Genomic DNA, 14,853 nt, shown 5'->3' with positions numbered 1-14,853 from the left:
GAGCTGCGAGTTGAAATTTGAGTAGAATTACTGTAATAACCTCTTTACTTTTTCCGCTGCGGAAAAAGTAAACAATTGAATATGCCCCATAGTTTGTTTAATTGCTTGTCCTTATCATACTATTTTACACATCTTCAGGAGGGTTGTTACAATATTGACATATACACATTTCAGTTAGCAGTTTCTCACCACAAACTTCAGGTTCATCTCCAGTTACTTCTCTTTTAATTCTACCATTATATGTGTCATTATTGAATGTGTTATTAATTGTAGAATGAATGACGAAGACAGTTCTGATTCTCTATTTTTACGACTATATGCCCCCATTTCCTCAGAACCACTACCAGATCTTACCTTCAGGTCCTCATTAAAGAAATGTCCATGAAAATTAATATAAGGTGTAAGAACAAATCATGCCTATAGCGATGGCAACAGTAATAAGGATATTTTTCTTTGACTTCTGGGTCAGATTCTTCTCCCTGAACCGCATCATTGCCAGTGTCCTGAAACAAATTTGTTATATCTGGCTCCAAAACTTTATTAGTCTCTGTGTTTTTCCAGGTTGGATCGACTACCTTCTTGCAGTGGGATGTGTGAATCAAAGTATCTATTTCAGCAACTTTCAGTGCTGTGGTCATTCCTATCGATCTGTCAAATTAAAAATGTATGACCATAACGTATTCTCCTGGCTTTATATCCTGACAGTTCTCAATAGACATTTGTCATACAATCAGTTTCAAAGTCTCTTGTTGCTTCTGTAAATACTCATGTCAATCAGGCACTTAAAAGTTACATCTTGAGTGCATTTTGAAGTCTTATAATAATATTTATTTGTCTTCTGAACAAAATCTCATATAGTGAAAGATCAAATTGAAGACTGTGGGTGGTTCTGATACTATGCAATACTAGGGATAAAGCCTGTAGCCAAACCATCACTGTATCCTTCATTACTTTACTCAGCTTATTTTTCATTATACCATTAAATTGTTCCAGTAACCTACTCTTTATTCCTTGTAAAAAACACATTGGGCCTGATTCATTAAGGAATGTAAGTGGGAAAAAAGAAATGTTTTCTCCTGGACAACTTGCAGCTGGATATGCTTCTATCCAATTAGAAAACATGTCGACACACACTAATACATACTGTAGATTACGATATTTTGGCATTTGGAGGAGGTCAATTTATATTACCTGGAATAGGCCCTCTGTAGGAGGGTTGGTTGTGATGTACTACAGATATGGCATTACCTGGATTCTTCCTCAGGCAAATAAGGCATGAACCAGCCATTTTCACCTGCATGAGAAGAGAAGCCAGGTGCACACCAGTAGGCCTCAAGTCCACACATACCATACTTATCTAAATGAGGCAGACCATGGACTGTAGGTAAGCCTTTGGGGACACTGATCTATCTTTACTATCTCTCTACATACCATTGGTATCTTGTACATGTCCCTTCAACTTCCAGAGGGCCACTTCCTGGGGATAATAAAACTTTTACATTCTGATTAATTTCTGATCAGCAATTAACTGAAACAACAACAAATTCAAGTCTTGTGAAAAAATGTTAATTAGTAATTGACTTCTTACTACACCTAGTGCAACTTCACCTGCCCCTTTATTACCCAGTGCAATTGGATCAGTATTACTTGTGTGAGCTTGACACTTAATCACTACCTGCAATGACATCGGAATAGCATCTAGCATCTTCTTCACACGTTGAAAATGTGCTATCAAAGTACCTACTGCAGTTAGAAAGTCACCACATGCACTGAATATATATCTACTATCTGTGTACAGTAGATATTTACCCTTTTACCTTGCGCCAACTCACACACTGTTGTGAGCGCTACTTACTCAGCTATCTGGGCAGAATGTGGGGCCCTAGAGCCTTCACTTCCCCAAAACAATCATCTGTTACTTTACCACTGCATATCTTATACATATCTCTCCAATCTCATTTTGCCTATGATAACTACCCTCTGTATGAAAAATGAGATATGTTTCTAGTAAGTGTGTATCCTTAATGTCAGATCTAGCAGTAAATGTTTGGTCCAAAAATTTCATACAGTCGTGAATGCCTATTAATTCATCAGGAATCATGTACCTATCAGTACTCTCCTGATATACCTCCACCTCTTGTGCATGCTCATGTACACTAGGTAAGAACATAGCAGGGTTAAGAATAGTACACCAACATATGGTACAATGAAAGTGAGCCATAAAAGCGAATTTCCATTTTGTAAATCTGGCTGCAAAGACATGTTGTGTTTGTGCTAAATTCAACAAGGTCAAAACAGCATACGGTTTATATAGGGTTAATTCATAACTAAGTACTAGATATTCTGCTTTTTGCACCAATAATGTTGCAACTGTACTTAAACAGGTTGACAAGGAATGGACAACTGTGTCTAATTTGGCAATATAATAAACAATAGGCCTTTGATAGTCACCATGTAACTGTATTAAAACTCCAGCTGCACATCCCTAGAAAGGTGCACACTTGTGATATATTTAGTAGCAAGTGCATATACAGAATAACTTGCACTCTGTCCGATGAAAGATATGTTAATCCTTGGGTCAAGCAATGGCCCAAATACTTAACTTGAGTCTGGCAAGGTTGCAAATTATTTCTGGAAACCTTGTGGACAGTTTAATACGGGAATGTTAACAGCTAAAACTAGTATCTGCAAGGACTGTAAAAAAACAAAACAAAACACAAAAGTAAGTTATCAACATATAGGATCAATACAAAACTACAGTATGGTATAAAAGCCTCAGGACAATCAGACAATAAAATTAATGGTTCAACATATGAAGTTTTCAAATTGGCTACATTCAGCAAATTACAGGTATGATCATCAGATCATTATGAACAAAACAAAACAAAATTTCAGCTGCTGGTCAGAAATCTGCAGGTGTGATTTTTTTTCAAAACCCATGCCCCCACCCCCACCCCCTGCTGGTTGTAATTTGAAGACACAGAAGCCCTTCCATTAGAAGTGAAAGATTTGGGGGATGGGTGAAGATGATAAAGCTGTAGTTTACCAAGCCCCCTACTCTCCAAATGTGGATATGGGTGAGAACCTAATCCCCTCGTCACCATAACACCCCTTTCTTACTCTGTTTCTCCCTCTCCCAAAAGGAGAACAATGATTGGAATAATTCTTGTCCACTTGTAAAATAGAAATAATTTTTAGGTGTGGTTTACAATCAAACTGAGTATCCTAAATCCTTGGCAGTGTTTGATTCTCTAACATTCTTAATTGAACAGTCAATAATCTATGCTTCAAATCTTCCTTTTTTCTTACCAATATTAACATCTGATTAATGATTAATTGTTTAATCTCTTCACTCTGGGGTTGCAATTTGAAGCCGGTTTCTCAATGTTTCTGCTAACGTTTCAATCAAAACTTGAACAGCAATTTAACTATGCTTTGCTATGTCCACATATATTCCCAAGTAATGTCACATTTTAATCACAACGTTTGCAATGCAATCCTTAGCAGATTCAATATTCTTTAGCTTAATTATGAAACATTTCTACCAATCAACTCACAGGAGAAAAGACACCCTCAGCTGTGCAATATTAGTAATATTAGTTTGATTAACAGCATCAATCATGCACAACATTTATTATTCATAAGTGCTACCTTATTCCTTCTTAATAACCTGATCTGTTTTCCTATATATTGGCCATGTTACAGGACCATACAATTGAACTGTTTGCCTATTCACTACTATTTGTAATATACTAAGGCATATTGTACTTCCCCCACATCACCCTGCTCTATTGCAGCCATTGCACCATCTACTGGTTACTTCTAGTACTGCAGCCACTCCCTATTCAATTATTTTCATCTTAAAAAATATCCACTGACTTGCTAATTGATTTTCTGTAAGTATGTTTAGGTGACTGTAAAACACTTTTTTAAGTCCCTAACAGCTTCCAGTGTTCAGCATCAGCCCTCCACATTGCCAAACAATACTTCATAAGTAACTTTGCTTTCTGATTTTTCACTTTGTTTGTACATTATCAAAAATATTTGTATCAAAGGACCCTGCACTTGGATACTGCTTATCACAATGATTAGTCATATTCATCCAGTCTTGCACAAATCACTCACGACAAAGTTTGTAGCCCAGCAGTTCTTCAAAGATATATTAGCAGTTCTGTCTTTGAACTCCATTTCTATCTAAACCTTTGGACATTTATTTCTTATAATTCACTGATGATTTATCCCACGCAGTACATAAATCACTCTTCATTTTTTTTTCAATTAGAAGTCGTCCACGCAGTCCGCAATCTATGGTGGTCCCAAAGATCCACCATTCAGAAATTCCACTTAGGCCCTTTGTGTGGGAAGATAGCCTCAATGCCTCAATATCCATACTGTTTCTCAGTGACTACGTAGATTTATTTACTCTTTATTTTTATCCCTTAACATCTCAACACTTCTTGCCACAGCACTCAAAGATACATACTCTGATAAACCGTTCACAAAGCAGCACACATGAATCAGGCAAATATCATATATATTAACTACACTCCAATAACAGAAATATATATGATGTACTGTTTAGCAAAGTAGATGACATAACTATGTAACACTTTAAACTCTGAATTTTCAATTGCGAAACAGTTACTATAAACAAAAAAATTATAATTAAATAAAAGTTCATATTTTCCCAACACAGATTTCAGTGGAAAAAACAACTATGCTAAGCATCCAGACATACAAGGTGTATACTTTGTAAAGGGTAGCATAGCTTACTTTTCTTCACAAAACAAGACATCAACTTTGCACCAAGCATTGCAAAGCTAGCAGCCCAATGTTTTTCCTAAGAAAACCTATGTAGAGAAAACTCAGCAGTGCCTCCACTTGATAAAAGCAATAACTGAATTTCTACAGCAAAGAAACTATAAGAAAAAGTATAAAAGGTTTATTAACAAAATAAAAGCTAGCACTGTGATAATATCAAATTTAAAGTGTGAAGCTCTGTCTTCTGGAGACAAAGCATACCCTTTTATAAACAATAAATACTGGTAATTTAAGTGTCATATTACAATAGGTTGAAGTAGTATATAGGCGTTCCATGGTTTATTGAGCTCCCAAGACAGCAATGGGAGTGAAGAATGTCTTTGTCACCAGCAGTTAATTGCCAACACCTGTTCTTAGAATTAACTCTTCCACTGCTGCTCATATCTCTTCAGCAAACATATAAATACAATTGCAGTACAAAAATACCACATCGAATAAAATGATAAAAATAACATAAGATAAAACAATGTAAATATATTTCATGCTAATATATTGACTTCAATCTAAAAATACCTTTGACAATTCAAAAGTGTATTTATATTTGCACTGAATGTGTATTATGTTTTACTTTCATCTATACATAATGGTTTGTCAGCTTAATGTTGATGTTAGACAGGGAATTTGTAAGCAGGTTCTCTCCTGTCCCACTTATTGTTACCTAGCTCTTTTTGGTGACTACTGATAGACCTCCTATTTGTTTTTACTCCATCCTGTGGTTTACCTCCCTCTTTTTTCACCTGCTTTCAGGTCATACATATTTTGAGTGTGTTTATTACCATTTACTGGATGTTGCACCAGAGGCTTTGCATTGGGATTCAGCTAGGAGATTCCATGCTCTAAGATCCAAATCACAGTTTTTCCATTCTCAATATAGCTATGTCGGGTTACGTGTTTAAACGCTTAATCTGCTGGGTGCCGACATTGATGCTTTAAATTAACATTCATAGAGGTCGTGATGACATGAAAGTGTAGTGCTGAAGAGCTGTCCATTCGGAATAACTTGCGGTCAGCATGCTGGTGCGATTGGAGATCTGCAGCGTTGCTTTTCAGGTAAGTCTGTTTAAATTTAAATCATTTTTTCATAAATTCAGATTTTAGTTGTAGGTCTCCTTGGTGTCGAAATTTTCAGCACCGTTAAAGCGTAGCCAACCCCATAGATGGCAATGTTAGATATATAATCCTAGTAGGGATGTTGTGTCATGGTCATCTGTATTTCTTGATCCAATTTGGGACCCTTGGGTTGGCTGAAGCAAGAGCGAAATGAAATCTGGAGGCCTTGATGAGCTCTCTGTTCATCTAAAGTCCATCTAGAGTAGCATTTGCAGTATGGGAGTCTAGGGCCGGAGTCTGTGCCAGAGTACGGAACTGGAATAAGCTGTAATAAGGCTCTGGATCTGTTCGTGGGAACTCAATCCTGGCATTTGTAACCAGGCACACGGGACTGGAACCTACTATCAAGAACTCAGAATGTAAACACACAAACTCAAGACAGAATGAGCTATAACTCAACAGCTTCTTTGTCTCCGGACTGCTGAGTCACCCTCTTCATTCCTCTACCCACATGGTAGTGTCTGACCCACTTGCAGCTGAACCTTTGTCGCCCTGTGACCAATCCAACTGGAACCATAAACCCGCATCGGCGATGTCCAGGAGAGAGGTCACTGCCCTGCATCTGCGTGTTTTTAATCGCGGATGGGAGGTCCCTAGGCCCATACACTACACATGGGATTAAATTTCCACAACAGGGGGCTGTTTGTGGACCTCCCCAATCCTAACTCACTTGCAGGCACCCGGCAGTATGTGTGGTTCCAACATGTTTTCTAGAGCAGGATGCAATTCAGTGGGACCTCTGCTGCCTATGCATATACACACATATGTATGCACAAAAGCCAGGAGGTATATTACACAACTATCAGTAAACAAACAAAATACAGCTTAACTGTTTCTTCTTATCCTCTCCAGTTGACCTTTATGTATGTTTTTAATTCACAGCTTTCAAGGCTGTCTGGAAAAGTACAAATAATTGATAGTATCTACAGGACTGAAAAGTCTGTTTATCAATCCTTTTATCCTCTATGACCAAGAAGGTGATATCCAGAAATGGAGTGCAGTGCAGTGCCTGATATTGGCGAGTCAATTTTAAATTAAATGTGTAGGTATTAAAGTAACAAACAAAATCAGTGAGTGAACTTAATATCCATATCACAAATATCAAATCAGTCATGGAACCAGATATGCCCCTAAAACCATCCATTCTGAATAATTTATTGATCAAGTAGACCCATGTACAGGCTGGTAAAACTAGGAGTGAATCTGCTCCCCATGGCCATACAAAGTGTCTGTAAATAGTAGCATTTACCAAGAAAAAAATATATGTTAAGATAAACACAAAAGTAAACTCTCGATCTCTGTCTGAGTTCCCTCATACTTTTAAAAGAAAAAAAAATATCACTGCCTGGGGAATACTGGTATATAGTGATTCAACATCACAAGTCACCCAATAACAATATTCTTTTTATTTGCTATTTCTAATTTTGAGAGGGTATACAAGGATCCATTATAACTACAGAGATTTTGACCTACAACGCCATTTAAAACGGACTTTAACGCCTTAAGATCATTAGTTTAGATTCACACCAGTATCGCTCATCTCATACACACTGATCACTAAAAACGTGTTACACCGATATCAAATTATCCAATAACCTCCATCTTTATTTAAGGATAATATAAGTGCATTAGTATGAGAACACATCACCATAAAAAATAGAGTTACATTTAACAAGATATTTACCATATCTTAAAAATCCACACTGTAAACCTAGGGCACCGATCTGATCTATTAGAATAAGCAGGCAGGCCTCCCATTGGGTGTGGGGTAACTTGGATGCAGGGATGTCCCTCTGCTTTTCAGGTAGGCCCTCACTATGCACATATTGCAGGTCTTCATCCTGACACCTGGATGCTGGACCTTCTCTTTCTATAACTAGTTGTTTAGAGAGGTCTCCTATCTCCAGCCTAGCTTACAATGAAGCCCCACACTTCCTGTTCTGCTGGCATCTATAGAATGTCGGCAGTGGGCTTTGGTGCAGGACAAAGGAAAGCATACAGCCATCATTGGACACCCAGTAGCCATCTTACTGCTCCCAATTACCTCCCTCGGCTACTTGTTCAATATTTTGGCTGGATACGTCCTGCAGAGGCAAACAGCCCAAAACAAAAGGTCAGCTGGCAGATAAACGGGATGGGGGGGCGGTGATACCCACATACATAGAGATACAGAAATGTTAAAAGACATGCTACACTTTTTCATGTGAGCCAAAAGAACCATTGTAAGGTTCTGCAAAAGAACCCTTATTTATATAGCTCAATGCTACAGCTCTCTAAAGATAGGATCTGGATATGTCATAGGAAAATACAAATAAACCATATACGGAAAAGAGAGCGCAAAGCATAGAGTAAATTTATAAAAATAAACAATTCATTACACTCATATGTCGATGACACAAAAACTCCTATAGATTAGAAACATATATTAGAACACACTAATGATGATGATGATGATGATGATATCTAAAATAAGTCCCAATACTAATCCTCAATTAAATTAAGGATATATTAATAATAATCAACATCTATAAAATATCCAGGGTATTGATAAGCATGCAATATTCCAGGGATTAAGGCCAAAAAAATATATTAAATATAGTACCATATATAGAGAAACAGGAGACTGCAGATAAAATTAATATCCGTAGCACAGACTTGAGGTAAAAATTTATAATATTCGGCCCTTATTAGGCTCAAAAGATAGGTACAAGAAATGTCCACTGTATAGGTGTCCAGTATATAAGCACCAGTGGGTGCAAATAGCACCACTAGATAATAAGTTGGAACAAGTACTTATATTCCTGTATGAGCCCACAGATTCCAGGACCAGCCACAAACAGCCTTAGTGTAGTGCTCCACATATAGTGCAGGTTGCTTCCTGAAATGAAGAGATCCTCCTGATAATCCAAATAAACCCCGGGGTTATTGTATGACCAACACCTGGTAAGTATATCTCCTGACGCGTTTCTCTGCGTTCAGCCATTTCTTCAGAGGTAGGTAAGATGTACACGCCTACAAGCGCTTGTTAAATAGATAGAAAAAAGATCACATGAGCATCAGATGATGGCTCAGGAACTGCCCGATCACATGACCACTGGATCACATGACTAGGGAATATGTGGCTTATCTCAATAAGTAAAAAATCGAGTTAGCGATCTTCTATACAGGACAAAACAGTAATTGATAATAAAATGAATTAAGTAAATTAAATAAACCTAACACGATCCACAGGACAAACACCATAAAAAATAACATTTCTTAAAAAATAACATTAATTAAATACAAAAATTGGTTAAATTAAATGAATCAGTATAGAAACCAAACATATACAGAACAAAAATCATATATAGATCATAATATAGCATAATATAAATTATACCATCAAAATTACTCTGTGCTATACAGAAGTATATATATATCAATAAAAATCATTGTATAACTCGTATTCTGTAATGAGTAATACAGATATTTAACATAGCATAATAATATCTAGAAAGTCTCCCATCCCAGTGTGAAACCAGCCCACCCCTACTTAGCTAACAAAGTAGAACCTATTCTGGTTAGAATAGCTATAAATTACCAATGTCATCTTAAAAAAATGTAAATAGGTAACTGGAAATATTACAGTCACAAGAATAAAAGTGTCAATAAACAGATAGAACTCATAGATACACATATATACCAATAAATTCCCAGAGTGTATAGAAAAATACCCCAGAGCCCCAACAAGTGTTTTAAATATTATTTAATTCTATAGTGTCATTGAGACCAAAGGGTAAAAGAGTTTTGAGTGTAAAGATCCAATAAGCTTCGCGTTTGCAAAGAATATTGAACCGATCCCCCCCCCTCTCATTGTTAGAATAATCTGTTGTATTGCTCGGACCTTGAGACATTCAAGTTTCCCTTTTTGGCATACACTAACGTGTGACGCTAAACTGTGTGATTTAATACCCTTCATTATATTGCGGCAATGTTCCTAGTGTACGAATCGTACAACCAACGTACTGAATACCACACTTGCAATTAATGAGGTATATCACATATGAAGAATGACAATCCAGAATTTTTTCAATCTCAAAGCTCTCTCCTGTTGTAAAAGAGGTAAAGTTTGTACAATTATGATCAGCGTGTAAACAGGTATTGCACCTAATTCTTCCACATTTATAAAAGACAGTGGATCTAGTGGTCAACCAACCTCCTATGGAGGAATTTGTGGAGGAAGCTTCTCATTAATGTTGTTTTTAAAGACTTGGAAATAATCTATTTTTAAGGTTCTTGGATATTTTAAAAAAAACTTATTTTTACCCTTATTAACATATGGACCTATAAATTTGTCAAGTTCTAACAAAGCAGAATTATTGGTAACAATACGCTTGATCTCTCTCGCATAGCTGTTATATTGAGTAGTAAATACCATACATTTGTCAGAACTAACAGTTTTAGGGCGTGTGATAAGAAGACACTCCCTATCTATATCTACAGCTTCATTATATGCTTTTTGAACAAGCTTTTCTGGATAATCTTGTTCTATAAAGGCTTCAAATAGTTTGTCAGAATGTTTGTTAAAATTCCGTATATATGAACAGTTCCTCCGCATACAGAGGAACTGACTTTTGGGTATACTATTCTTCCAATAATATAGATGGCTACTCCTATAATGCACGAACCTGTGTGAATCAACTTTTTTTTAATAACTTTCAGTAACAATAGAGGATCCATTTATTCTCAGAGTAACATCCAAGTAATTAATTTCTGCTGAATGGTGAATACTTGTAAAACTAAGTCTAAAATCGTTGGTGTTAAGATGTGACATAAAAGAGGAAATATAATTAGAATCCCCATCCCAAATGAAAAATAAATCATCTATGTAGCGACCATAGAGGACCAGGTTCATATCTCCAAACATTTGGGTAGGAAGAGTAGGGACGGGGGATGTGACTACGGCGTGATGGGGGCGTCGTCCCGATGGATGATAGGATTCTGTCCACAAAATGGCAGCTGGCTGTTATCTTGTTACGAACTTATCCCTCACCGCTGCTGGTCCGGATGCCGCACTTCCGGGTTCGGAGGTCACATAACCGCAACCCATAGGCGGGGAATTCAAAACCCTGTCTGTATAAAACCTTCACTCTGACACTCGGTGAGTGTTAGAGCAACTTCTCCTGTTCCTGGCTCCTGTTCCCTGTGGATTTCTGCTTCCTAGACCCCTGCTGATTCCTGTGTATTGACCTCTGCCTGTTTGACCATTCTTCATCTTCAGTCCCAGTGTACCGACCCGGCTTTCTGACTACTCTCCTGTTCTGGTGACCCGTGTACCGACCCGGCCTGATTGACTTCGAGCTTGCCCTCTGATTCTGTCTGCATTTCCTCTCTGTGTACCGACCCGGTCCGTCTTACTACGTTACTCCTGCTCCTACTACGCTGCACTACATCTAAGGGTGAGCCTGAGGACCGCGACCTGCGACTCCTGGCAGCAAAGCCCATCCCGCCTTGTGGCGGTTCTTGGTGAACACCGGGGAGATCGTTAGACTTCGCACCTCAGGTAAGCCAGTTATATTTAGATTGTAGTATATCCAGTAATCCATTACATATCTGTAGTGCCACAGACTCTCACTTTTAGTTTAGGGGAAGTTTGGACCTTCAGATGGTGTACGCCGGGTATAAGGTTCTGCCCAGTGTAGACCAATGCGTGGTTCGACCGAGACCCTAACCCTTCTAAAACCTGGCCAGGATCCAACTGGGTGTCTGAATGCATAACCAACAGACCAATGATTTTTATATATGAGATGTACCATTTGTGATACCCCGCTCCACGAGGTAACACTTCTGGACAGAGCAGAGGGGCCGGCGGCCATGTTGTTACATGTCCCAGAATGCAGTGGAGCAACAGAATGTCAATGCAGAACCGGACAAACAGACCATTGATTTTTATATATAAGCTGTAAAAACCAGGAAGACACAAAAATCCCTTATTATCATGAGGTGGGCTCTGTGTCAACCTTTCAATATGCAGCCTAATTTGGTATAGATTCATGTCCGTACGGAAGTTCATCTGTGTGCCGTATTGTGCCTGAATTTGCTCTGCACATGCTCCGAAACTGAATTTATGCCAATGAATACAACTGTATGCAATTTATGTCCAAACTCAAATAACACTTACGACTGCCTATGACTTAAAGGTTGGAACAGGACGGAGGGAAGTGGCAGACGAACATAGGCAATGTATAGTGAGCGCTTGTTTTAGCTGTATCACTTGCACCAGCTACATGGCAGGTGTAAGTGCCGACCAGGGCCGCCATCAGAAATCGCAGGGCCCAGTGCAAATGAAGCAGGCTGGGCCCCCCCACCCCGATTAACCCCCCCCACTAACTCCAGTAGCATTCAAAATGGTTTTTAATTATTAGTTGAAACAAACAGAAAAATCAGAAAATAAAGGTGATAATAAAATTTCTTTAAAATATACTTACCCGGAGGTTTCAGCTGCCGCTCCTTGCTCCTTCTTCAGCAGCGGCGGGAACATCAGTGTGACGTCAAGTCACAACACACCATCACTTACCGACAGGGAGAAGGGAGGATCACATGATCGCAGGGGCGGAGCAACGATTCACATGCCATCACGATTGACAGCTGCCTCGCTGTCACAGGAAGATCACATGATCGCAGGGGAATGATTGCTTCGCCCCTGCGATCGCATTCTGCTGCCTGGCTGTCACTGTGACAGCAGCGGAGACGCCGGGACTGGAGGACAGCGGGCCCCCTGGTGAGCCCGGTACAAGAGTACCTCTTTTACCCCCCTGATGGCGGTCCTGGTGATGACTACGCGTATGCGTGCCACTAGATAGCAAAGAACATGTGCGTGCAAGTATAAAAATGCATTATATGTATAGTACGCATTTAGAACATCCTGATTTACAAAAACATTAAAAAAAAACAACACATTTTTTATTTATTATTTTTTTCTAACATTTTTGTTTTGTTTTGCATTTGATGTGACTTTATATTGCACATATACATGTATGTATCCTGCACTCTATCGAGTCTACATACGTCAAGTAACATTTAGGCCGAACGTACTTACACCCAGATTCCTCTCGGGATGGAATGCGCCCGAGTTCTGAGAGTTGAACTTGAACTTAGACTTGAATCAGACCCAGTGTAACCTCCTCACTATTACCAGGTGAATTGCAGATCATGTGACCCACAATTAGCCAATCCTCAAACAGTATTAAATTTACCAGGACTAGGCTACAGAGTGCAGTGTTTATAACACAGGAGGATCCTCCAGGCTGGTGAGGGAACCTCTGCAGATGGTGAACAGCAGTTCTGTCACTATCACTGGTTGAGAGTCTGTCAATCCATCTGACACTTCAGTTCTCTAAAATAAAACACTGGAGGAAAATAAAGTTTAGTTAAAGTATCACAAACCCGTCGCTATTTATGAGAGCGATCGGCCATTTTCCTGTAGACGCTGACGATCACCTAGGGGAGAAACACACTTTATCTCTATAGCCACAGATAAAGGACGCCGTGTAAAATAACAGGACCTGCACCTGACAGCTAGCGACTGACTCTCCAGAGTAAAACGACGCCTCCTATTACCAAGTGTCCTCGATGGAGAGGAGCGGCGGCCATTTTGGCATAGTCTCCCATGCAGAGCGCTCGTTTTACATCACATCCTCTGCCTCTAACGGGAGGGGGCGGGGCCACGGACTCTTGAGCCGCCATTTTTTCTTTGTGAATCGCATAAGAGTCGGAGGTAAGACAGTGCACACTGTGTGTGAGGCAGAGAGGGGGGTATGTGGAGGAGAGGGGTATGTGCAGTGCATGCCATGGGGGTCATCGCTGATATACTGCCTGTGTATAGCAGAGGGTGGGGGGAGGGACAGTGCAGGGGGCCTGGGGAGGGGAGTGGAGAAGTGTGGCTGGGCAATAGGACAGGGGGAGTAAGATAGATATATATATCTATATATATATATACATACATACATACATCTCTATCTATATCTATGGGTGGTGATAGTCTGGGGGGGATAGTCTGCAGGACATGTGTTATGGATAGTGAGCTGGCAGTATGACAGGCTACACCTCCCCTTCACATTGTCAGCTCCAGTAGATAATTGGTGGGTGTGTGCAAGAGACTTTGCTCTGCCACCACCCCCTGGGTACCCCCCACCCCCATTTATACTCCAACTATAGAACCCAAGAACCAGTGGTTTTATCTTATTAATATATTTCCTCTTTGCACTGCATTAGCATTTAATATTTTGCACAATTTCTATTTAGAATATAACATGTGAATGGGGGCCCTCTGTTCTTCGTTCAGCAACAGTTGTACTGCATTATTTTGAGGAGCGCCTGTAACCGAAGCGGTGCCAGCGTTTGTTAATTACAGCACGCACACTATCCATCTGTACTGCGTCTTCCTTCCTTTTACGTGTTATGTGCCTAAAAATTACTTTTTGAGTTTTGTGTCTGACATTTATTATTCTACGTTTTGGTTTATTAAATGTAAGATTCTAAACTTTTCCTGTATTTTCTTTAAATTTACACACATGGATTTACCCTTTCACTGATTGCAAGCCTGTTACAAGCCTGTATCATTTACAAACTCATCACATACCCTGATGCGCAAACATTACTGCAATGTGGCACTCAGACCTATCTCTAGTCTCCTAGGGGGAGAGCTAAGGTCATCATCATTATCACCATTTATTTAAATAGCGCCACTAATTCCACAGCGCTGAATGAGAGGACTCATTCACATCAGTCCTTTCCCCATTGGAGCTTACAGTCTAAATTCCCAAACAGATAGACAGACACACAGACTAGGGTCAATTTGTTAGCAGCCAATTAACCTACCAGTATGTTTTTGGAGTGTGGGAGGAAACCGGAGCACCCGGAGGAAACCCACGTAAACACGGG

At 39.3% G+C, this 14,853-nt stretch overlaps 1 protein-coding gene across 6 annotated transcripts in view; it reads left to right on the top strand.

Moving 5' to 3' along the window:
- The window catches only part of LOC142159857 (uncharacterized), a 242,385-nt gene that overhangs the window by 59,666 nt on the left and 167,866 nt on the right, over positions 1 to 14,853 (top strand). For 2 of the 6 annotated variants that reach the window (XM_075214682.1, XM_075214680.1), the window contains exon 1: positions 13,588 to 13,687. The exons of 2 other annotated variants lie outside the window; for them this stretch is intronic. The gene's annotated coding sequence lies outside the window, so the exon portion shown is untranslated. Of the gene's footprint in view, positions 1 to 13,579; positions 13,688 to 14,853 lie in introns of those variants that run through there. 2 more of the 6 variants (XM_075214675.1, XM_075214676.1) reach the window with 2 other exon arrangements.

This window comes from Mixophyes fleayi, chromosome 6 (genome assembly GCF_038048845.1).
Source record: "Mixophyes fleayi isolate aMixFle1 chromosome 6, aMixFle1.hap1, whole genome shotgun sequence".
NCBI classification, from domain to species: Eukaryota; Metazoa; Chordata; class Amphibia; order Anura; family Limnodynastidae; genus Mixophyes; species Mixophyes fleayi.
Note: the sequence above shows the minus strand (reverse complement) of the source record. Positions and strands in the feature narration are given on the sequence as shown.